Genomic DNA, 25,233 nt, shown 5'->3' on the forward strand with positions numbered 1-25,233 from the left:
AGGAGGGTGGATGAGGGACCTGCCGTGGCACACGTGGGGGTTCCTCATAAAGGCGTGCTGTGAAATCGGGCAGATTAGGCTTGGCTTGTCCGGTGGGCTGGAAAGCGTAAGAAAAAAGAACTGGAAAGTGTTGCCTAGCTCATGGTAAGGACAGTGTGTTGGTTTTTTTTCTGAAAGTAGAGGAGAAAATCTTTATTTCATGGGGAATTTTTACACATTAAAATAACTCGCATGCATGCTAAATGGGCTGTAATAACGAGCCCATGCTTTATGAGATGTCTAAAAGTATTTTTAGACTTGCTACTGTGTGGGACTTTAGCCAGTAAGTGCTGGTTAATTGGAGCATCTTGGCCCATCTGGTGGGGGGACACAGACTGAAGTAGTTGACTGCCCACTGTAGTTGTCTGCAAGCCTGGGGGACACGCTACTCCTGGGTGTAAAATGCGGGTGCAGACAGAGCGTAGGAGCTGCACCCATAGAGACCACTGCACAATTCAGTTTATTTTAACAGTCCTAGCAGGCAGCTCCCCTAAGGATAACATGGGATGATGAATTTTAAAACTGAGCGTGTTCATTAATAAAAGACAAGGATGCAATAATATACTTTGAGACTGGAGCGTGTCGTCACGTTGGTTTAAATACCTCCTGGGAGCAGGGCAGAGAGTTCCTGTGCTTCTGTGAAAGAAAGGGAAAAAGAGGCTTATTTATTTGTGGCTTCCTAACTTCTCTATCTGACCAGTATAACGTGACATGCAGGATGTTTGTGGTTCAGCTGTTCTGTTCCTACTTACTAGAGCATTGATTTAGTTCGTTATACTTCTGGATTCAGAGGAGTCTTTTTACTCTACTTCTGTTGTGCCAAACACGGTGGGGACTCTCTTCTCTCTACATAGCTGCTGTAACAGACACGATGGTGAATAATAAAGCTGGAAGTAGCAGAGAGGTCATATGAAGAACAAATGATGCTGTTATTGACCAAAGGTGCCATCGTGCCATGGTCTTCATCGACAGATCTAATCCCAGTGTGTGTTTGGAGTCAGATCTGCTGACTTCAGGAGCTAAAATAAGTCGATACCATTGAATTCTCTTTCTCCTTGCATATCTTAAGTAGAACATAGTAAGTTGTAGCCTGACAGCTGTGCAATCTGCAGTAGGCCACAGGTCTGCGTAGCTTCCCTGAGGGCATCATTTGGCCTGCAGAACATTTATTATGGCCGGTGTTGTGTGTAGCAAGCTCAGCATTGACCTCTAGAAGCAGTGCTAATGCATTTATGGGCCTGGAAGAATGAACGCAGGAAACAAGGGTTTCAGACTTGGAGTCTTTTTGCAGGGCAGAAGATTGTGATTAAAGCAGGAAAACTGCATGTGTGAATTCAGGTCAGTAGGAGACGGCTGAGCGAAGGGCTGCTCTTGGCAGAGAGCTGGAACAGAAGAGATGCTGGAAACGCTGTGACTGCTGCGGAACAGAGCGGGAAAATAACCTGTTCAAGGGAGTCTTCAACAAGTCGTTCTTGTGCAAGGCTGCCTCTGCGGCACTAAATACCTAAATAACTGGGCTGTGGCTGGAATATAAGAATATCTTCAGGAGACTCATCTTTGAGCATCGCCTGAGGGTTCCTGGCTTGGCAGCAAAGCTGAGTGCTGCAGGAGGTTGTACCGCAGGTCGCTTCCTAGGAGGATGTGGCATCATTTGTGTGAATGCTGGTGCTTCCAGTCCAAGCACCGGGCTCAGCTGTGTACCTGCTTCTGCGGTCTTTGCTCACAATTGCAATTAAGAAGGTGAAGTGAGAGCAGTTAGTCTGGTATTGCAAGAATTTGTGCTGCCTATAGTCCTCCTGAGGAGCACTGGGCAGCAGGGGAGATGGGTTCCTGCTTTTTGCTGCTGTTCTCAGAAGGTACCACAGACTTGCCTGCTTTGTTAAAAACTCAGGGCATGGCAAACAAACACCTGAGATCTGTCCTGTCTCCGGCAAAGACCGATAGAAATATCCTTCATCTCGCATCAATTTGTTTAAACCGACATGTGCTTTTGGCCCCTTCTTGGTATCGGATGTTTCCAAGTTTAACTTTGTGTGATGAACCACCTCCTTTTGGTAACGGAACCTTCTGCCAACTAGTTTACTGTAATAACCTCCTGTTTTGGGAACTGTTGCTTTTGTTTGCTTATTCCGTGCTGGTTTGGGTTCTGTAAATCTCTGTCATGTCCCCTGTCAGAGGTTTATTTTCCAGACTGAAGTGTCCTAAGTAATTCAACTGTCCTTACAGAAGAAGCTCCATGTCTTTGACCATCTTTGCTACTCTTCTGTCCTCTTGCCTTTTGATGGTAACATTTGGTCATGGTGCACGACAGTTTTTTCTGCTCCTGAATGTTCTTACAGTTCTACTTATTAGAAGCTTGAAAGAACCATTAGTTTTCTGAGAGCCTGTCCTTTTACTTCAGTTCTCTGTATTCATAACCCCAGAGAAGAAACTAGGAATTTTTTATATTCCACATAATAAGCCATAGACTTATTTTTTTTTCTAAAAAGCAGAATTTTATGTGGCTAATCTAAAGACTCTATCAGAAAAGCTATGAATAAACCTGATACATTCCAGTGCACTGAGTCACTAGAACAATATAGTATTTAACAAGGAGCCCTGGCAGACATTGTGTGGCTTTGTGCTAAAGCTGTCAGCCACGATATGAGATGTATCTTTGTATCCTGCAGCAATTTTGTGAAACCAAATGGCTGCTGGTGTGCACTGCATCTTCTAAATGGGGACAAGAAATGCTTTGGATGTTAAACCTTCCCCAAGCCATTGGTTCAGAGGGGAAATGATATCAAAAGAGAGAATTATTTAGGTAAATATAAACCGGTGTTATCAAACAGGGCTGCAAGGGAAAGGCATTCCCCTCCATCCCCTCTTCTCTACATAAGCCATATTTATTTTGTTAGTGCCGTAGCTTCCAAAAAGTAGAACTGGAAGACAGCGTGATAGAAATCTGAATGTTCAGGGTTGTGGTCCCGGTTTGCAGCGATGGTTTGCAGCGATGGTTTGCAGCGATGGTTTGCAGCGATGGTTTGCAGCGATGGTTTGCAGCGATGGTTTGCAGCGATGGTTTGCAGCGATGGTTTGCAGCGATGGTTTGCAGCGATGGTTTGCAGCGATGGTTTGCAGCGATGGTTTGCAGCGATGGTCTGTGCGGTCTGCACGCTGGCACAAGTTGTGTGTATCTGCCCTGACTCATCCCTGTGGCTTTTGTGCTGCCCCAAGCTGAATCATGAGGTTGGTTAAACCTCCCACAAGGGTGGTTAAAGTCCTGCCCTGGGGGTGGTCTGGGAAACCTGGCCTGGGTTCAGCTCAGGACACTTGGGTGTTTTCCTCAGCTCCGTGGACCATCCACAGCAGTTTTTCCCTGTGTTGGGGATTATCTCTCAAGTCCTGGGGCATCCTCGGCCATCCTGCCACTGGGCTTTTCTTCCTCTTTCCTCTCTGCCACCTTCCCAAGTGCTTCCGTCCTGCTTTTGTTAATAAAACCCAAGAAGCCACGCCATCATTCAGGCTCGCCTGTGCTCCTGGTGGCTTTTGTTCTGTTCAGGACCCAGATTCCATCCACCTCAGCCAGCCCCACGTTTGAAGGGGCCCATGTTGATCACAATTAGAGCATGGTGACCATTTCTGCCATACCATGATACAACTGTTACGTGCAAGTCTGTGGTATCACAGTGCTGTAAATTAGACCTACAGATGCGCACAGACCAAGTCCTCACAGCAATGTTCTCTTGAAAAGGCCAGTGTTGCTGCTGTGTCCAGGTAAGTATGTCAACAAAGGTATTGTCATCTAATGGAGCAGATTTGTCCCAGCACTGGTGATAAACACCAGGTCTCTGAAGCCTCACCTGGCCTGCCAAGGTGTGTCACCCTGGGCACACCGAGCTGCCTCGTGTGGTCACACAGTCCTGAATTGGAGCTGTGGAGCCCCCGGGACAGGGGACATGTACAGCACGAGGAGGAGGAGAGAGGGAGGGAAATGCATCTAGAAACCATAGCTTCATCTGGGCTCTGGCACTACGCAGGGTGTCCCAGCCCCTGCTTGTTCAAAGTGAAGGACTGTTGGCATGAGTTGTTTTCGTTTTTGTCATCTTAATGTACATAATATATATATTTATGGTTCTTATTCTTCTTTTTACATGTGCTTCTGTGAAGTTGCATGCCAGCTCACAGCCAGACTACTGTAACAATTCCAGATGTAGTTCAGTAAGACAGTAAATGGAGTGTAATTTTTAATCTGGTTGGGATAAGAACAACCGAACTGGCTGTTTCTCTTGTTGGTTTCAGCGTTATTTTTGGCTGGGCAGCCCTTAGAGGGTGTAAATGTGCCGGACATTGATCCCTCTGAAAGGATCAGCTCATCCTGGACAGCACTGTTATTTATATTTTATTTTTATTAGTACATTGAATAATATAGCTAGCATGGAAAGAGCATGTAAAATACTGAGTTAAATGTTGGAATTTTGCTCTGCCCAGGAAAATCTGTTGTGATGGAGACTCCTTGTAGGTTAAACCTCATGTGTTGGCTTGGAACGAGGGAAGGTTTGGAGGGATCCCTGCTGTGATCCAGTGATGGGGAGCTCCGAGAAACCAACTAGTGCCATCACCCAGGGGCTTGTTAATTTAATAATGCCATCGAAAGGGAGCCTTGAGGCTGCATGGGACAATGCTGGAACGGCAGAGCTGCAACAGGCTGCCTTTGTGGCAGGATGACAAAGCCAGCAGTATGTGCTCAAGTGCTCCTGCTTGCTAAGCCTGTCCTGTTAGCTTGTGTTCTGTTCTCCTCCTTTCCCCTCCAGGAACCGGTTCGTATCTAGGTAGAATAAGCCACTGTTGGTGTGTTTATTTCTTTTCTGCTCACAGTTCTTCTCGAATCACGTGGTAGGTTAGAGGAAGAGCACCTGAGTGAGGCTAAAGCCATCAGGTTGCATGCAAGATCCTCTGTAATGTGCTAATGCAGGTCTGCAACTCTCCGTCTCTCTTACCCTCTTGGTGTTGCTATTGTTTTCAATATTCAATAAATAGGCTTGGCTTTCCCATGGTGGACTGTGGCTCCAGCTCCCCTGCTGCTGTTCTCCAGGCTGGCTTTGGGTTTGTTCCTGAGCTGTTCCTGGGAGGGTATCTGAACAAATTCCCTAGCTGTTGTTGTTTCATGTTGTCTCTGCTGTAGAAACAAGGCTCTAGAGCCGTTTCTTTCTGCTCCTCTGATGTCTTGTGTCACCATCTAAAAAGGAGGGGGCAGAATCTAACCATTCCTGTTCAGAAATATCATGCAGGACTTCCTTTTGGAGCAGGAATAAACATTTACTGATACTTCTAAAGCAGCAGAGAGAAATAGGCAGAGAGTTACTAAGCTTGTAGCTGCAATTTTGATGTTGAGGTCCAGGATCATGAGGCTTTTCACATGTTCTCTGAGGGACTGTTTTCCACCAGCCTTGTCTTTGTACTTCTCTACAAGTGTGGTTTGTGGGAACCTCTCACTGAACATGTGTCTTGTTCTCAAGCTAAAGCAGCTGATAAGATAATGTGGATGATTTTGTAGGGCTACATACAGAACAAGTTGGAAGTAGAGCTTATATCAGCCTGGAGCACTGGGGGATGATGTGGGATCTCTGTAAAATAAAGGATACCTTGGCTCTAACCTGTGTCCCAGCCAGGGAAATAAATCTGAATTCAAATCACATCCAAACTTGCCAACAGGGCGATAGGCTGAGGGATATGAGGACTCCTTGTGACAGGAAACGGCAGCTTTTCAGATAATTAGTGAAGCAGAAGCTTTGATTATTTGTGCTCATTAAAAGATTCTGTCGTAAGAATGGGGTTAGTAACCCTGGGGAATGGCCAGAATTCGGTTTGATTTAAGAACTTCTCACTTCCCTTGACTTCTGGTGAGTGCAGTGCCATTCAGTTATCCAAAAGCAGGTACCAGCAGCCTGCTCCATTGGAAATAATTTAAATCTATTTGGACTTTGGCATCTGGGAAAAGGGAATGGTGTTGGAGACTAGAATGTTCTAATGTACGAAGCCAGAGAACAGATTAAAACTTGCTCGTGATATGAAAATGTTGCAGTAATGGTTTAATATAATAAGGCTGTTTCAAAGTGGTTAAAAGAGTATTAAAATGGACTCTCTGAGAGGTTTGTATTACTATGGGAATGATTAGGAAGAGGGAACAATGTTTCCCAGCAGCTCTCGTTTGCTTCTGGGCATAAAATCTGCAGACAGCTGAACGGACACACTTTCTGGACGCCCTCAGGCTTGATAAAAGATGGAGTGAAGTTTCTGTTTGGATAAATGTGCATTAGCTCACGTTGTCAGCTGACGATTTATTTCTTTTTATGCTGAAGGTTCACGCGGTAGTTTGGACTGAGGCCGCCGGGAACAGCCGTGGGGAGCAGGAGTGAAACCCTCCTGGCTTTTGTGCGGGCGAGGAAGTTCCCAGCGCAACGTGATCACAGGCGGCCCTGATATGCAAAGGATTTACTTAGTGGAATTGTTCTGTCATCACTCGGCAGGATAATTGACTTCTGATTAGGGAGAAAATACAGCCGGACGTTTGTGTTTTGAAGTTGTAAAGTCCCCTTCAAAAGGCAGCGGCTGCCCCCATGCTTGCGACTCCGTTATGCCTGTATTGATGTAGCAGCTGTTGCTGTTTCAACAACTTGTTTCTCCCTCCTTCACACTCCTTCCTCCTCCTGTTGCAAATCAAAGGAAGAGTGGGAATCAGTGGTGTTGTTTTTCCAAAAATAATAGCCAGGTTATTACCTTTTTCACTTTGGGAAGTGTTGTTTATGTGCTTTGTGCATTCAGTGGCTCTCAGACCTGCTGCTCTCTGGCTGTGTTGCTGGTGATGCTGATAACTGGAGATACTTACTTCTTACAGACCTTTCTTCTGTCACTCCTCCAAAGCGAGCCAATATTTGCACCTCCCCCGGGCAGCACAATCCTGATGTGGAATTCGAGGGCGTCTCACTCAATTTTAGAAGAGGAAATTTAGCTCCAGAGTGGTGAGCGCAGGGTGCGGGTTCCCTCACTTCTGCCTCTATGAGCAGACTTCAGCCTGGACCTGCATTAGGAATTGATGAAGAGTCAGATTATTGTTTTGCGTATTAGTGTTTACACACTTGAAACAACATGGGGAGGATTTTGAAAGCTGGTGCAAAGTCGGTCTGGATCTGGAATGAGTTGAGGGGTGTTGCACAGAACCTCAACCCTCCGTACAAGTGTCCGGTGGTGGCTGCTGCCCTGGGCAGCACAGCTTATCCAGGCTACAATGCAGGTTTTAGAAGGTAGTTCCTATGAAAGCATTTTCAGAAGAGAGATCTGAGCTGGGAAGGGTGGTAAGTGAACGCTTTGCCACACTGACACTGTCCCTAAGGAAAGGAGGGGCATTTCTCCCCTTTCCCCTTCTGTCTGCTGCCTGGATCCTCTGCTTCATCCCGCTGATCCAGCAGCTGCCGTTCGCTGTGCACAGATTTCGTGTCCTTTTAATTCCATCTCCAGTGCTCACCGTGAGGCGTCACAGAGCCAATGCCTTTGAGGAGGAGAGGAAACCTTCGTTAGTTCTCCAGGGAGCCAATTTATACGGATCCTCTTGGGTTCGCCAGTCAAGTGTGTCTTTGTTTTAATGTGGTTCTGCCCCTGAGATCATGTTGTAGGAGTGAGATGAAGTGTCAGTCTGCTGCTGTTGGTGGGACTGTAACCACACGCTTCGGAGCTTCGGAGCTTTAGCAAGAACTAGAAGGAGAGCTGACAAAAATATTCAGGCTGAAATTGGGTGTTTTAGACTTTCTGGTTGAAGCTGGGTTTTGTTCTCTTGGCAGGTTGTGGATTCTTTCAACCTTGAACCTTTAGACTAAAGCACTTTTTAATGATTATGATTAGTTTATATCATTAGTGATACTAGGAGAAGATTAGAAAGTGTGTGTGGGAAAAAAACGTGTTCTTACCCTTGCCAGTCCTGATAGAAGATATCACTGGTATATGGAGGCATTTAAAAGGTGTTTAGACAAGGTTCTTAGTGACGTGGTTTAGTGCTAGAGTTGGTTATGTTGTGGTTGGACTCGGTGATCCTGAGGGTCTCTTCCAACTGAAATGATTCTATGATTCTATTACTGTCTGATGTTAAATGTTATTTCAATACATTAAAAAATCCATACATACTTAAAGAAGCATGTGTCATGGCTGCTTTTTTTCAAGCCATGATTAGAAAGAAAATAAATAGGGACAGAAATTGGCTACTTGCTGTTGAACCCTGAGCTTTGCCTAATAGCCGAAATTAAAAGTTCTATATGTCTGCACTGAACGCAATTTGCTCTATCCAGAAACTTCTTAAAACGGAGCACAGTCTGAACGGGAAAGCTTTGAAAAAGGCTGTTGGAAATTCCAAATCAGCAGGGGGTAGACAAGAACACGGCAACAGGGGAAAACAAGCGTGTTCTCTGCCTGCGTCGCCCGGGGTTTGTTTGCAGAGGCCTTTTCCCTTTTCTAGAGGAGGTGGAAATGCAGAGAGTGACTTAGGGAAGTGAGTGCTGAAAACCGATGCCTTTGCTACATCTCCTGATGCTTTTTCTTGCTCAAATTAAGGCCCCCAGGTTTCTTTTTTTTTCTTTTTCCTCCTGTGTGTTTTATTCAGAGTTAAGTGTTCCCATTAGATTGTGCCTGTGAAAGGTACTGGATGCTGTCTGAGGTGGATAATAAGGGATTAAGCCAAGAGCAGCATAATTTATAACGTGTGAAGTGATTCTCTTCAGTGCATTAATGAGCGGTGACCCAAGCCCAGCTAAATTGTCTGGAGGTTTTTTTCCCCACTTCTCCTAAAGCTGTGATCATTTCCCTCCCCAGGCAACCTGTCCTTCACCACCATTAGCTTTGTCTCAATTTTTGTCTACATTCAAAAGTTGAACCACTTTATCCATAATTGATGTGCGCTCCTGTAGGGTAGGGAGCGCTACGGTGATATAAAAGCATTTAGAATAGAATGGCTTATTCTTGCGTTGGGAGAGGAATAATGGACGTGAGATATGGCTTTATAGTTACAAAGCTGTCTAAATTTAGAGTGTGGTTTTGCATTGTAGCTGAACTGCTAGCACGTCAAGCTGGCGCTGCGTGGAAAGGTTTTGCTCCCGGCTTTGTGCTCCCGCTGATCTTTTTGTCTTGATACGGATCCGATTCCTTCCTTCCCAGTCCAGATAATTCCCTTCCAGCTTAACTCCATGAATCAGCTCGCTGTGGATCCAGGTTTGGAAGCTGGGGAAGAGATCTCTCTTTTTGGCAGCAACAGGCCATTAGATCAGCTGAGCGACAGCACGAAACCACATCCTAAAGGAAGTCTCTTGTGCCAGTATTTGAAAGGTATTTGCAGCTGTTCTGCTTTCTCTTCTGTGATAAGTGATGTGTTTTTGTATTACTTTGTGGTCCTGAGTTGTTAATTCTCCTGGAAAAGTTGCGTTTGTGTACAGCCACCTTGCTTCAAAACAAGTGCAGAGAACTGAGGGCAGATCTTCTATATGGCATATGATGTTCTTTGTGTTAACGGCCAACTTGAAAACATAATTAAAAAAGCCAAGTTTTGCTGTTTCTTGTTGGATATTTAATAGAGCTCGTTGGTAGATCCCTCCCAGGGATCTTTCCAGAGTCATTAGACTCGGCAAAGGATGATGTGAGAGTCTGCGATGCAAGAAACTGCTGCTTCTCTGAAGTGTGGAACATTTTCTGGCCATGGGAGCTGCAAAAGGGGCCCTGACACCATCCCTGAGCAGCTGCAGGGTTGGTAAGAGGCATGTTTGGGATGCTGAAGGGAGGCCAGAAGGGTTATGATCTCTCTCTTTAAATATGTAATACAGATTATATCATAGAGGGGAGAAAATCCTTAAAGGACAGTGATCTCCAGAAGAAAAATGATACGAGGCCACAAGTAAACAGGGACTGAGAGTTAGGAGGAGGCTTTTAGTTATGAGATGTGCAGCTTTAGAATAGCAGTTTGGATGGAAAGAGGGTGAGTTCAGCAGCCAGATGGGCTTTTTCAAAAACACTGTAATGCTTTTCAGAGGAGGTTTGAGTTGGTGTCTGCAGCATGTTGTGTGTGATGTAGGAGGTCGATCACGTGCTTGTTTCTACTCACTATCACGATTCAGGGATACTGAGTGATGGTTGTTGTGTGTGATGTGTGTGCTGTGGGGTTTGTGTCCCGTGAGGGCAGGAGGGGCTGAGCCCAGCTGAAAAAAAAAAGGTCGTAGGTAGGCGCTGGGTAGAGACTCGAACTCTTGTGGGTTACTCTGAGCAGTATTTATTGTAGAAGATTCACAGGAACAGCAGCGTTGGGTCACCTCCTCAGAGAGTGACAATCATACAGCGGTATAACTAGTCATTATATAGGGTTCTAACAGGTATTATGCAACTAAGCAAAATCTATCACTGTCTGTCACTGTCGATATCTATCACTGTCGATATCCTCAGGTTCCTTCCGTTCCAGTGGTCTGCGGGTTCCACTTCTTTCTTGGCAAGTACCAAACAACAGGTCATCGGGTCGCAGGGCTGGCTTCTTTTGAAGTTCCACCTGTCTCATTTGTTATCTGTAGTTCACCAGTCTAGCATAGAAATCAGCAACCCTAAGAATAGCATTTATCAATGTCTTAACTAAGGGTACAAAGCAAGCATAAGGTAACCACGCTCATGGTTCTGGATAAGGACTATACAGGGGACAAGCTGAGACTTTCAGCCTTAGCAGCACAGCTTATAACACTGATATAGGCCTAAAATCCTAATTTCCTATTTTCCTACAACACCAGCTGGGGGGTTATTGATCCGTGGAAAGGCTCAAGGAGAACCTGCAAGGCGGCTTCTTCAAGATGCTTCGCCTGCAAATGGACGTGGGGCAAAAATTTGCTGCTCTTGTGCTCGGTTAGGGCTTTCTTTTGAAAAGCGTGCAGTTCCAAGCAGGGTTTTAGTGCAATTTCCAGATGTTAATGTGATAGCGCTTTTAATGCTGTATTTGGAGGGAGAAACCCTTGTTGAACATAACCTTGGGCAAAGCTTAAAACAAACAAACAAAGTGAAATGGGAAGCGATAAAGAGCTGGCTGTCAGACAACTATGGACTTGCGTGGGAAGGCCAAAAATGTGCTCTGCCTCTTATCGTAAAGAATGAAATAACAAGTCCTGGCCTTTGCCTACGCGGGCAGAAGACACCCCCTGTTAGCGCTGCTCCTCCTGCGGCTCACACTGAGCCTCAAACCTCTCCTTGGAGTTCAAACCTCTCCTCAGACCTCTCCTTGAAGATCAGAAGAGGAGGGTTGCTGCTCTTCCATGTTGGAAGGTGCTGCTCTGCATCCTCAAAGGGCAGCAGAAATCCAAACCAGGCCGAAAACTGCCAACGTTTGTCAGAAGGACCCCGGGGCGGTGGCCAGGAAAGGTCAGTGCAGCCGCTTTGCGTCGCCGTGTGCGTTAGAATGCAGCAGTGTTTCTCATCTGGAATTGCCTTGATTCAAAGTTGTCATCCAGATGGAGCGAATTGCAAATGTACTGTAATCACGAAGAGACCGAACAATGTTCTCAGACATACGGTGTGAACTGTGGAGTTGTCCTGTTGTCCAACAGGAGTTGGACTCGATGATCCTGATGGGTCCCTTCCAATTTAGGACATTCTACAAACATTTCTGTGGAAATTGCTCTGAATGCAATGGACACCTCTAATAATGTCTCCATATCTATCTCACCGTGTGCGCTCTTAATTTAAGCAGAAGCCAAGGGCATAGATGAAATTTTTGAGCCAAAAAACTTGGACTCTATGTATCACTAAAAAATACATGCAGTTGAGATGCATTATTTTAACCCCTGTATTACCACCATCCTGAGTGAGCGGGTTGGAGAAGCAGCTCCGAGCTGGATGGCAAAGGAATCGTTGTCTGCTTGGGAAGAGCTGGATCTGGCACGTGGGGCTGGGCGGAGGGAGCATTTGGGGTTCCCCATGGGTCCTGCCTCCCTGCCGAGGGTCACAGTGGGGGTAACTAGATGCAGCAACAAACATCTGCTGGCTCCAACCCAAACGTTTCTGATGTCTCTTGGCAATGCCAGGTTGCAACAGCACATGTAATATTGGACTTGCACAACCAGCTACGTGGTTCCCTGGCTCTGTTTCAGGTTTTCATGGGCTTAGGAGCTGTATCTGCCTTGGGTTAGCAAAGAGATGATGGTGGCCGCCTGTGTGACAAGGCTGGCTTCTCCGTGGTGGCTGTGGCTTATAGCAGCCTGGTTTCACAAACTGAACCTTGCGGCTCCTATGGAAAGTTGCTGTGAGCTTGCAAGCTCCCAAGAAAGCCAGTTGGGACACTGGCTTAGTCTAGGGAAAGCTTTTCATCTCCTGGGTTTGGTCTGAGCTCTGCTTGTGGCCCTGGACAGTTCTGACACTGACACAGTGACCAGGTGGTGGTGAAGCCTGTGCTGTGCCCTCTAGGCCATGGTATAACACTCTGAACATCATCAGAATATAGCTTTTATATATGTATATAACATAGTTACAGTAGGTTGGTGCAACTAGTGGTTGCCCTTGAGTATCTGACACGCTGTCCGACAGCATTTCTAGTGGGTGCCAATATCTGAATAAAATGACCACGCCGGGTGGGTTTTTAAGCCAGGCAGGCTGGTGGAGTGGGGTCAGAGAGCAGCTGATGCGATGGCCGGTTTGAAAACGTCCTCACGTCCACCGCTGCAGGAGAACATAACCTGAGTAACACTGAATTTGAGTAAAATAGAATCTAGAGCATGAGACTAGATGATCTGAATGGCAGTTCGTATCCCCAAACTCTTAATTCCTTGGTAGTTCCTTTAGGTTGAAGAAAAGTTTAACTCAGTGCACTCAATGAATACAAAACCCATGGGCCTGTTAGTGCTGCTGAACTGGCGCGTCCAAGGGATCTGCAACAGGGACCTGTGTTTGTCCAGCTTCGGGGCAGCACCCGGTGCTGGGGAAGAGCCAACGCTCTTTGGCACCTCCGACATCCTCCTTCCCTGTTCAGCAGCATAAGGGATCTTTGTCAAGTATGTCTTAGACAAGAAATTAGAACAGAACCGATGTTTTAAACTACATATTTTACAGTGTTACGTTCCTATCTAAGCTTCTCCTAGGCTATATACTTATGCTGGGGTGAGATTTTTGAAAACCAGTGGATTTTATGCCTCTAAGTGTCTTAAGTCTTTGAGTGTGCTCCACTTATTTTTAGGTTTCCTTTCCCACTGCATCATTAAATATATTTCCAACTGAAACATACACTTAATCAGCTGCCTCAAGGGTGTGTTGTTTTAGCAGCAGAGACCAAATACGCTTATTTTCATGGTAAGATCACAGGCATCGGCCACCACCGTGTATTTTGGCTTCTTAGTTCACATGTATGTTTATGCATATTCTTCCTGCCCTTGCAGATGTTCTCCGCTACTCTTTGTAGATCCAAGAAACTGACCCTTCTCCTCTTAAATACAGAATTTTCCATGTCGATTTAGTGGATAATTGACAGGTTTTCATTTGAGGATGAGCTCTTTTTTTCACAGAGTACAACAGCCCTGCTGGTGTAGGTGTCTCAAATACTTCATGCTGCTTTTGGTAAATATTTCACTGCTCATTTTTATCTCCACTGCTTCTCCCTGCTTTAACCCAGCGTGTTGGATTAAATTTACACTTTATTTTGCCTCACTGGGGAGTGGTGTATTATATCAGTATATGGAAAGCTCGTTTGGAACGGTAGCAGTAGCTGTTGATGGCACAAAGCTACTTTGAAATACTTATGTGTGCTGATATAATGTCTAATTAGGGGGCAGATGGATGAAACCTGATTGTTACTGGATTTGCAGGCGCTCGCCTTGGACTCGGCGAGAAGGAACGCGGCCAAAGCCGAGGACTTAAGTCCCTAATTGGAGCATCACGTGGGGAAGATTCTAGAAGTAATTTTCCTCTTCCAGGAGGAGAGAGCGGGCGTTAGGGCAGGCAGATCACTGCGGGTGACGAGGACACGCTGGGACGTTTCCTTGGACAGCAGCTTTACAAAGGTGGGTGTCTCTAAAGCCGTGTTGAGAAGCAGCAATTCTGCAGGGAACGGCTCTCAAACGTGGGAGACACTTCACATCATGAAGCCCAGTTGGTCTGGAAAGGCTGAATCATCTTTGATGAAGATGAAGAGCAAAGGAAGAGCTGTTGAATTGATTTTTACAGCTCCTAAGAGGATGGTGTTGCTTTAAAGCTTTTTTGTAGTATTCATACGCATCTTTCTTGACCTGCATAGCCAGAGCTGGCTTGTTTTTTCTGCAGAGTCAAGATTTCTGTTGGGGCAGCGATCAGAGGGAAAGAAGATGTATCAGCTCTATTGGGAAGGGGAAGGCTGCTGGACTCAGAAGGTTAATTTGTATTTTTGATGGTGGATATATCACAGAATCCCAGAATGCCAGGGGTTGGAAGGGCCCTGGAAAGCTCATCCAGTGCAATCCCCCCATGGAGCAGGAACACCCAGATGAGGTTACACAGGAAGGTGTCCAGGCGGGTTGGAATGTCTGCACAGAAGGAGACTCCACAACCTCCCTGGGCAGCCTGGGCCAGGCTCTGCCACCCTCACCCCAAACAAGTTGCTTCTCAGATTTAAGTGGAACCTTTTGTGTTCCAGTTTGCACCCATTGCCCCTTGTCCTGTCCCTGGTTGTCACCAGAAGAGCCTGGCTCCATCCTCCTGACACTCCCCCTTTATATATCTGTAAACATTAACGAAGTATATCTGTGAAGCACTTCCGAAGTAGAAAGAGTAGATACCTTATGTTAGAAGTGCCTGAGATATTCATTCTCCTCTCCGCAAAATAAGGATAAATACTTCTTGATCTGCCAAAAGGGGCTGTGTGGGTTTAATTAACGTTCGCAAAGTGCTTGTGGATAGCATCTTTCATCTGAGAATCTCAAGGCAAAATATGTTCTAGGCATTCTCGCTCAGCTTTGCAATTATTCCTCCAGCTGTCGTGAGCTGTGCCAACAAAAACTACTCTCCTGTCATCAAGGGATTGTTGATGCCTTGTGACTTGTTTGGATTTCGATATTTTCTCCCCCTACTCCATCCCCCCCCACACTTGCTGCGCAAAATACAGCACGCTCTCCAAATCTGGGGGAGAGAATACAACCTATTCTTTTCCATCACAAACTGTGTGTGGCTCACTTCATGTTCTCTTTTGCCCCACTTTTTTGGTCTATGCCCTTTTTGGGGGTGATGGTGTCTGTTTCTTTCCTTTTTTTTTTTCCTTTTTTAAAAATATTGCCATAATTTATTAGAGCCCCGTCACTCCAGATAGGCATGCTGGCCCATTCACTGTCCTTTTTTATTTTAAGGTGCATGCAAAATACTAGATGAATTCCTGCATTCCCTGGACTCAGGTTCCCCTGAGCTTATACCTGCAGCATTTGCAGAGTTAAGACCTCCAGCTTTGTTCTCTGAAATGCTAATTTTATTGCGGTACTTTGCAAAAACCTCTTTGTAAAAATCAATATTACTCAAATTTAGTTTTTAAGGAAGGCTTATATGTGTAGAGTCTCCAAGAGAATAATGTTAAGCCTAATTAATTAGTTAGGGGTTCAACCTTAGCGTTGGTCTCTTCTCCCCAGGAACAAGCGCCAGGAGCAGAGGAAACGGCCTCAAGTTGCGCCAGGGGAGGTTGAGGTTGGATGTGGGAACAATTTCTTCCCCAAAGGGCTGTGGGGCATTGGAACAGGCTGCCCAGGGCAGTGCTGGAGTCACCAGCCCTGGAGGGCTGGACAGACGGACGTGAGGTTCTCAGGACATGGCGCAGTGCTGGGGTGGGTTATGGTTGGATTTGATGGTCTTGAGGGTCTCTTCCAACCAAAACAATTCTATGATTCTGCGTATCGGTGCCGGCTTAGGTGGGTTTGGAGGTGGGCTGAGCACAGGCAGCCGACCAGGGAAGTACAGATATGGGAAAACAGCTTTTTGGGAAAATTGGGCACCCCAGAGTACCCCCACAAATCTATTGCTTAGGTAACTGTGGCTATTACTGTTATTCTTGTGAGGATTCATTTATCTTGACTTAAAAAGCATAAGGTGTTTTTTTTTTTTTTGTTAACTTGAAGAAAGTGCAAAATATAATTTGAAGTCTTGGAACACTGAAGCTCATAATTATCTGTGGGAATGAAGGCTACAAAGAAATGACTTCAAGAGCAGCTGCGTACAGCGCCTTTCATCAGCCTGTGTGTTAAAGCTGGGTCTGTTTGCTTTAGTGCTTAAACCCTTGCTCCTGTTTGCCCTCCCTAGGGAGCGATGCTGTGGGAGAATGGGCTGGAGTCTGTCCCACCGCGATTGAAAATTGATCCGGTTCTTAGTGACAGATTCTTACGTTATTGGCAAGGGTTTAAGAGCCAGAAAAATAAAATGCAGCGTGATAACTTGTTCTCTCCTCTTTAAATCCCAAGTTATACATCGTGGAGTACACGGTAAGATGTGGTTGTTCTCTGCCTGGTGCTTCTGGCTTGAGGGATTTGATGCTCTAAATTGAAATGAATATCCATGGTTCGCACTAAGGATGGGGGGAGTTGTGTGAGTTCATGAAGATTTGTGTCCCCATTTGTCAGCGTGAATTTCATTATGGGAGTAGAAACATCTGACTCCCACATAAAATGCACCAAGTTTCTCCTCCCCAGAAGAGAAGTCTGAATTGTGCCAAGTGTGTTGTTGATGGTTTTCAACGTAATAAATCTCAGCACGGTGCGTGTACCTCACGGCATCTGGGACATTTGTCGGGTGAGCTGCCATCCCCCGCTGCCTCCCCATGCTTTGGTGCCTTAAGAGAGGGTGGAAAATCTTTGCATGAACAGTGACGTAACCAGCAGGTTTGATTAAAACCAGAGATGAGCTTGTCTGAGCATCCTAATAATAATTTGCTTCTTTATACAACTGCGGAGTTTTGAGCTTGTAGCAGCACTTTTCCTGCTGCCGTGGGCTGCCTGTCCTTTGTGGAAGCGATTCACCAAGAGCGACATTCCCAATGCTGGTCTCAGCTTTTGAGTTAATCTCTTTTGCTAAAGAGCTCGTGGAGTTTGTTTGGGAAATGTCAAGAAATGTTGGTATTTGGAAATAGTTTTGCTTCACCGTGTGATTTGGAAGGGTTGGGTTTTCCCTCCTCCCGACCCCATTTCCCGTCTGATGACCATATGCCCCGTTTGGGGCAATCATAGAATCACATTATGTCCTGAGTTGGATGGGGATGATAGAGTCCAACTCCTGTCCCTGCATGTGACAACCCCACCATTCACACCATGTGTACCGATGCCTCTTGTGGCAACTTGGTTGTTCATGAGCGAGTGGGAGAAGAAAGCGGCTTTGAGGAGACACTTGGAAGAGGAAATGAAGCCAAACACATGTGCAAAGTTTGTTTCTGTAACCCTGAGCTCTGATCACGTGCAGTTCTGCAGCGTAATGATCTTCACAGCTACGGACGAGTTGAGTGAGATGAGCAACCAGGGAGCCCGTCAAGCTGTACCCTGAGACCAGGATCCAAAGCGCTTCTCCACCGTGCATCGTCTCCAGGGTTTATAGCTGAAAAATGGGGCTTCTGCTTCTTCCGGGACTTTTTGATGTTCCACTAGAGTTCCATCATTTGAAGAAACTCAAAACTACATCTCGGAAATTGTAGTTCTGTCATTTCAAGCACAGCCTTGTGTATCATTGCCGAACAATTCCTCTCCAAATACAGGGAGCCGTCATCATGCATTCCTCTCTCAGTACTTTTCAGCTCCTCTCTGCTCTGGGGCTCTTCTGTTCCTGGAGCAGAAGAGATCAACAAGCAAGTTCATCTTGATGTGTTTCCTTACATATGCCTTAATTACAGCACTTGAGGGATTTTTTTTTCCCCCATCTCTCTATCTTGTTTAGTTTATCTCATTGTACGCCCTTTCCTTTTGGGCTGCATTTAATTGCCGAGCCGTGTCTCGGCAACTTCAGCTGGTATTTAGTCATCGCTCGCTTTAGAAGTTGGGCGGAAATCCATTCCTCGTGTTTGACCTCTCTCCCCCCCGCTGCCCTTTCCCTTTCCCGAGCAGCCCAGCGCTTCTGAAGCCGTGGGTGAGTTATTAGTTATTCCCCCCTCCACCGGGTCACGTTTTCTCTAAACTGCTGTGATTGATTCAGTTTGTACCCTCCGAGCCGTCTTTTTCACTTAAGAGCCGACTCAGTAAAATGAACTGAGAAAACAAATTTGTTATTCCTTAATATTTTCAAACTCCCTAGTCTCCCGTATATCTTATTTTTTAACAGAAAACTCCTATTGAGCCCTTTTTAAGAGCTTTTCATCATGACTTTTCTCTTAACTGGGCTACTCAACGAACAAGTATAATATCCTTAAGCGTCATATAACACTTTGCATTCCCAGGATCTCGAGCAGCGATACGTGCACAGCTCGGTGGAAATACAGCCATCTGGGAGGCGAAAATCCCATTAGCGACTAGAAAAACGTATCGTGCTTCAGTCCGGGAGCAGCAAGTTTGCCATGGGGTGTTGGGAAGAATTGCTGGGAGGTTCGTGGCTCATCTGCACAGGGATATGCAAAGTAACGCCAATTCCACTCCCCAGGCTCTTTGGTTATTTGAAGTTTATGGAATGTCGTTCTTGCTTCGAATGAAGTTTGCCTGAAGGTTTGGTTTAATTTCCTTCCAGAGTCAAATTAAGCTAATTCGAAAGAAGGTCACCTCTGCAAATAGAGGTGTAGCATGGTTGAATTAATTGGCTTGGATTAATACCCTTTTAGTGCAAATAGCGTGATTTTCGCCGCGTGGCCCTGTAGTGAAGTCAGTGCTGGGTGAGGACCCAGCAATTCTTGCCGTTGTCAAGTGTTTTTCACTTGCTTTTATTCCTGTCCCATTTCTGTGCTTTTGATGGGGGTGTTTTGTGTTTCTTACCACGTGTTCATGTGTTTGGAGCTTCCCCTGCGCACAGCAAATCCACCACGTCGCCCAGTCAAACCTGCCTTTCTATGCAATGAGATGCCTTAAGTCTAGCAGCCTAGTATTCATTTTAAATTGGTTTTAAAGCAAGTAATGTTTCTTTCCAGAGCAATAAAGCAATAAATAAGGAAAGCTTCCTCCATTCTTTTAGGAAATTACAATTTTTGTTTATATGTTTTTCTGAAATCAACCATGAAAACGTTAGTGTTGCTGGGAAATGGAAAGGCTTTAAAGATGCTCCAAAAATGAAAAATAGTCTAAAACAGAAGCTTGGGCAGCTCATGGACCCGTTTTCCCGTTGAAAATGCGTTTCCCTTGTGGCCATAGTAAAGGCTGAATAATCTTGCTTAGAACCCGATTCTCAGATTTCAGGGCAGATCCTCTGGATCTACACACGTAATTCATCTTTCCTGGCAAATGCTCTGGTGCTGGTTTTCATTGTAAAATCAATAAACGGAGCTAAAGAAGAAAAACAAGCGTTAAGATCTTTGAGCGAAGGGGAAGAGCTGGTGCTTTTGCAGGTACTTGGAAGAAGTGAAACTTAAGCCATTTTCCTCATCTCGAGCTGCTGTTCTTTTTATACTTATTGCCTTTTAAAAGCTTGTTCGTTCTCCAGTTCCTGCTGGGAGGGGAACACTCGCGCTCATCTGAATTCTCCCACATGGCTGTTGTTATAGTTTAGTGTATAAGCAGTGGAGAGGAACTTACAAGTTCTCTTGAGCACCACTAAATAAAATTATATAAAAGCCCCTTAATGTTAGACCTTGTATATTTTATCTCGCCTAGTCCTGTTTTCTACCTGAATTGTGTTACTGCATTTTAATTGTAACAAATTATGTAGTTTGACTGCAATGACTGTTTCATAACCTGGGATCTTAGGTGCCTATAACAGCTTTGATTGGCATCAGGAATTATCATCTCAGGATCGATTTCAGCCTGTGAGTAAATACAGGAAGCCTGTAGGAGTTGCACGGCTGTTGTGTGCAGCGATCGGTTGTCACTGACACCGCGATAACGCTGTTGTCGTGAGGATTAAAGTTATACCGCGCCTTTCCCAAATGAATGAAATGGTTATTTAAGTGTTAAATAAAGGATAAATGGGATTTGTATTTGGCGTTTTAGCCTGATAAGTTAGTTTGAGGTTAACCTGCTTCTTAAATTTTAAATGTTTGTATTCTTTTAGTCCATTTTGTTTAGTTAATAAAGCAAATACAGCTGGAAACTTTGGTGGATGAGTTCACTTTTTGCCCAGAACAGATGCAAAGCGTGAGCCCCCCAGCACGTCCAGACTGCAGGAGCCACAGAAACACGCCGTTCTGCCTCCGCTCACCTATAAGCACTTAGAAATACATACAATTATTCGATCTGCTGTTTCTCAGAGCTCACAGAGTCTGCGTGGTGGTGTCAGGGTCTCCCAAAGGGTTTCATCCCTTCTGTGGAGGTGGCTGCAGTGACCCAGTGCTGCACCGTGAACGTTTCCAATGGCCAAGGCTGGGGATGGTGGACAAGGGGACGGACAGTGTGCAAGTTCCTTCTTCAGTCTAATGTGTTGGTTTCAGAGCAGTTTGAGGAAGAAGAGAAGCATTAGTTTCATTTATTTTCTTTAAGACAGGAATTCTTTTGGCCTGCAGGTCAAGGATTTTCCCCAGGCAAGAGTATAGAATTTGTCGGCCAGAAGCCCAAAGCTCTCAGGACCAAGAGCACTCGTTCCTCGGAGCTAAGGTGTCTCATGGTGATGCTAGAATATGCAGTGTAAAGAAACCTCCAGAACAGCTCAAAGAAGTCCTTGTCCTTGTCACTTAATTGCTTGTTTCCTATTGTCACGTCTCTGTGTAGGGACCAAACTCTTCCAGGTGAGGGACTCTCGTCCAGAACAGTGTGTGGGGACCATGTTCTTGAGACCATCCCTGTTCATGTTGCAGTAGCGCACAGTCGTATCACCATTAAACTGGTTATAACTGGTCTTCCCACAGCAGGATTGTCCCTGTTGTAGTTTCTCTTGTCTGACGTTACTACAAAAGCGTTGCTTTGTCTTTTGTTGTTAGAAGGTTGTTCTGCAGACCTGTTTGCAGCCTTAAAACTATCGTTTTTTTGTGGTTTTACTGCCTGTCAATGCAGGACCATTCTCTGGTTGGTCTTTACCTTCAAATATTCCCTCCCCTGCTGATGTGTCCGGTCCTTAATGTGAAAGGAAAACATGGGAAATCCAAAGTGTTTCTCCAGAAGGTTTTAGCTACAAGTTCTGGTTACGGGGGGTGTGGTTGAGGGTGGTGGGAGAAGCAAGGCCCACATTTCTATCCACATTTAGCACCATCCAAGGGACTGGGCTTCCCCAGCACCAAAAGAAGAGAGGCAGGGGCTGTATATTGCTCAAATTACATATATATATATATTTAATCCATTAAATAATGTAAAAAATTATATCCCACATGGTCTTGAAGATTTTGGAGGAGAAAGAGCAAAGCTGCTTTCTTTTGGTGAGCAAAGAAGTTAAAAAACCCAGTAGATTACCTTAGATGATACCTTACGAACTCTATTTCTTCATACCATGGCTAGAACTGTAGACTCTACAAAAACTGTATCGTTTGGTTTGGTTTGGTTTATTCTTTTAGGAGCAATCCAAGACAAGTACTGAAACCTGGTTGCTGCTCACGTTGGAGACACGTCAAACATCTTGTGTTGACAGAACCAGGCGCAGTTGAGGCTACTACATAAAAATGTAATAAAAGTGGATCTTTCACTCCTATCTACTGTTACTATGAAATTCCCATTTCAGTTTGGATGTTTTGTTTCCTTTTCCAAACAAAATTTTACCTCCTTATGAATCCAGATGCTGTGCTTTCAGCCTTCACAGGCGCCTTTCTCAGATGGGATTTCACATTTGAAGAATATGCGGCTCTTTGAACTGATACAGTGAAAGCAAGTCGCTGGTTTGGTTTTTATTCTCTTTAGCGCTTCTTCGCAGGTTTTTGCAGTCTAGAAGCACCTTGTAGAAGCTGGAAGAATCAAAAGGAGATCTGAGGCTTCTCAGTCTCGCCGTTCTTTGCACCAGTTGGGTACCTCTCGGAGACGTGCTGTCTCAGATGCTAAAGTTAAAGCCACCAGCTTTTATCTGTGCGGCCAGCGTGTGTTGATCGCAGATTCCAAAGTTGATAAGTGAAATTACTAGGAAATCACCATTATTTAGGTCAGCTAAATGTCTTTGAGTTGCCTTTTGTGTGTATCCATTTCTTGTTGCGCCCATAGTTCAGAAGCGGAAGGAGCAAAGTGCTGTATACGTGCTGTGGGCAGCACTTCTTGTACACCAGTAGCCTTTGGAGCTGACGTATAGATACGTGTAGGAAAGGGACTGTTTTGAATAGGATAAGTACCTGTGCATCATTTTCAGTGAGAACTACGTACAGGTTTTCTGTCTCTTTTGTTTAGTTGACCCTCTCGATCGTCTGTGGGGATGCTGAGATTTTAGCAGAAGAAATAGTCGTGTTGGAAGTCAAAGCACAAGGGTTAAACTTGTTCATTGGGAATCAGTTTATTTGTATGGCTCAAGTCTGGAGCCGGGTTTATTGTCCCCAGTTTGAGCAAAGGTGAAGTCTGAGTTTGAGCCTACGCCGACCAGCTCCTGCCATACTTAACGCAGTTGTCTCTGTTGTGTGAAGTTTCCCAGGTTACATTTCTCTTCAGTACAAGGGAAATTCTGCAGCGGCTTCGGTAAAGTCTATTGTATAAAAAAAGATGACACGAAGCTCCCTGGGTTGTACGAAATGGAGGCACTTTAATTGAAGACAGCGATGCTTGGTGTTAATGGCGTGCAGCTGCTTGTCGTTGCACGTCTTCGTGGCACATTGAAGCAGTTCGATAACAAACGTCATAAAAATCTCAGGTCTTCAGGAGATTTGGGGGAACGGAGGCTCTGTCAACTCTTAAATGTTCATTTATACGTGTGCGCTGTCTGTAGCGCTCTTCTTCCCTAAGGGTGGCTTCTGGGATGAATAAGAAGAGCTCACAGGGGCCAGGATTTAGAAGAATCCAGGACTGAGTGATTGACTGAAGCTCTGGGGGTTCCGGTTGTGAGTGATCCCCGCGAGCCGCCCGAACGGCAGATCTGTGCGTGAAGCCTGAGCAAATGCTTCATTTGCATGCTTAGTTCATGTGTTTGCAGAGTCTGTTTCATGCTATAAAGGACTAAGCTTCATCTCTGATGAGCAGGTGTTTGGCACGTAAAGAGACATCACACCATCAGCTGGGATAGAGGAGGAATCTGCTGCTGGAGTGTTAATTCAGAAGTTGTGGCTGGTGTTCAGGAAACTTTGATTTGAAGAGTTTTCTGAAGTTCTTTCCTTGCAAATGAAACGAGAACCCTTCTGGGCTTCCAGTCTTGTGTTCTTAAATGATGTCTTGTGTTTATAAATGATGCTGTGCAGCAGGATCTGTTTCTAGGAGGTCCTAAGAGGTTGGTGATGGGGTTGGCTGGGCAAGTCCTGTGTCCCCTCGGCTTTGTGTGTCTCTGCTGCCTTGCAAACTTCTTGGCTCTTTGTTATTATGGAGTTATCATTTAGCTTTTTGTTCCTGGCAAAGTCTCCTTTAATGCTGAATTTCTGAACTTAAAATAAAGTCCCTAGTAAAAATTTAACTCAAAGGTGTGACTTCAGACCTCGCAAAGTGCTGTGAAGAGGGTGTCGGGTTTTGTCATAGAATGGTTTGGGTTGATGGGACCTCAAAAGCTCCCCCAGTTCCCCCTGCCATGGGCAGGGACATCTGCACCAGCTCAGGTTGCTCAGAGCCCCGTCCAGCCTGGCCTGGGATGTCTCCAGGGATGGTTCATCTACCACCTCTCTGGCCAACCTGGGACAGGCTCTCACCACCCGCAGCACAAACAATTTCTTCCTCGTGTCTGGCCTGAATCTCCCTCCTTTAGTTTAAAACCATCACCCCTTGTCCTGTCCCTATTAAAAAGTCTGTCCCCATCTTTTCTTCTCGGCCCCTTTTAAGTCTGGAAAGGCCGCACTAAGGTCTCCCTGGAGCTTCTCTTCTCCAGTTGAACACCCCAACTCACTCAGCCTTTGCAGTGATTTGTGTTCATCCCATACCCTGCTTGTACACAGCGTGTTTCCCAGTTGTCAAACGGCTCTTTTGCTCTCAATCAACACTTGTACCATTTCCCTCAGCTTTATTCTCCCTCCGTGGACGCATCGCTGGAGTGGCGGCTGTGGCTGGAGCAGCAGCAGGTTGCCGGGCCCGTGGGGCTGTAGGTCAGTGTAACGCCGCTCGCTGCGTGGGCTGTTTCTCTTTAGCATTCCCATGTACGTGCGTGTGGGTTTTTGTTTGGCTTGGCGAGCGTGAATGATCATTTTTGAAACCCTCCTGCAGATTTGAATGATTTGAATATTTGGGAGATACTGACCAAAAGACATTGTTGGAAGGCGAAGGTGCAAAGTGGAATTTCCTCAGCGCAGCTTCGCTCTGACTCGGTCCTACAGAACACCGTGGCAAAAATAGCAGTTATTTTTGTGAAAGCTGGAGATGTCTTGGGAGGTCCCACTTGTGCTGTATTCTTTGTTTTCCAGAGAGATTTCGGAACTGTAGGAGCTGTGTACAGCTGGCGATGGAGCTGCCACTGTTTGTGCGGCGCTTTTGTAGGGATAAGTAGGTCAGTGTTACCAAGTGGCACTCGTGACACTTCACCCTGAAAGCAAAGCGTCCTCGGTCTGTTTTCTCGCTGCTCGCTTCATTCAGTGGTACGTGTTTCGCCTTCAAACTGGCGCACGATGATTTTAATCCGTGCAGATCATGGCTGTGACGCTCCCTTTCTTCCGAGTGGTCTGGGTGGTGAATCCTGTAACGCAAACGTGCTGGAGAGTTGGGCGGGGAATAACCTAATGAAATTTAACAAGGGAAAGGGTAGAGTCCTGCATCTGGGCAGGAACAACCCCAGATTCCAGTATAGGTTGGGAAATGATATATTAGAGAGCAGTGTAGGGGAAAGGGACCTGGGGGTCCTGGGGACAGCAGGGTGACCATGAGCCAGCACTGGGCCCTTGTGGCCAGGAAGCCAATGGTACCTGGGGTGGGTTAGAAGGGGGTGGTCAGTAGGTCAGAGAGGTTCTCCTGCCCCTCTGCTCTGCCCTGGGGAGACCACACCTGGAATCTTGTGTCCAGTTGTGGCCCCTCAGTTCCAGCAGGACAGGGAACTGCTGGAGAGGGTCCAGCATAGGGCAATGAAGATGCT

General features: G+C 45.7%; 1 protein-coding gene across 5 annotated transcripts in view; it reads left to right on the forward strand.

Annotated features, from left to right (window-relative positions):
* Positions 1–25,233, forward strand: part of EXTL3 (exostosin like glycosyltransferase 3) — a 161,470-nt gene that overhangs the window by 48,658 nt on the left and 87,579 nt on the right. The window lies entirely within an intron of this gene.

Source organism: Columba livia, chromosome 3 (genome assembly GCF_036013475.1).
Source record: "Columba livia isolate bColLiv1 breed racing homer chromosome 3, bColLiv1.pat.W.v2, whole genome shotgun sequence".
NCBI classification, from domain to species: domain Eukaryota; kingdom Metazoa; phylum Chordata; class Aves; order Columbiformes; family Columbidae; genus Columba; species Columba livia.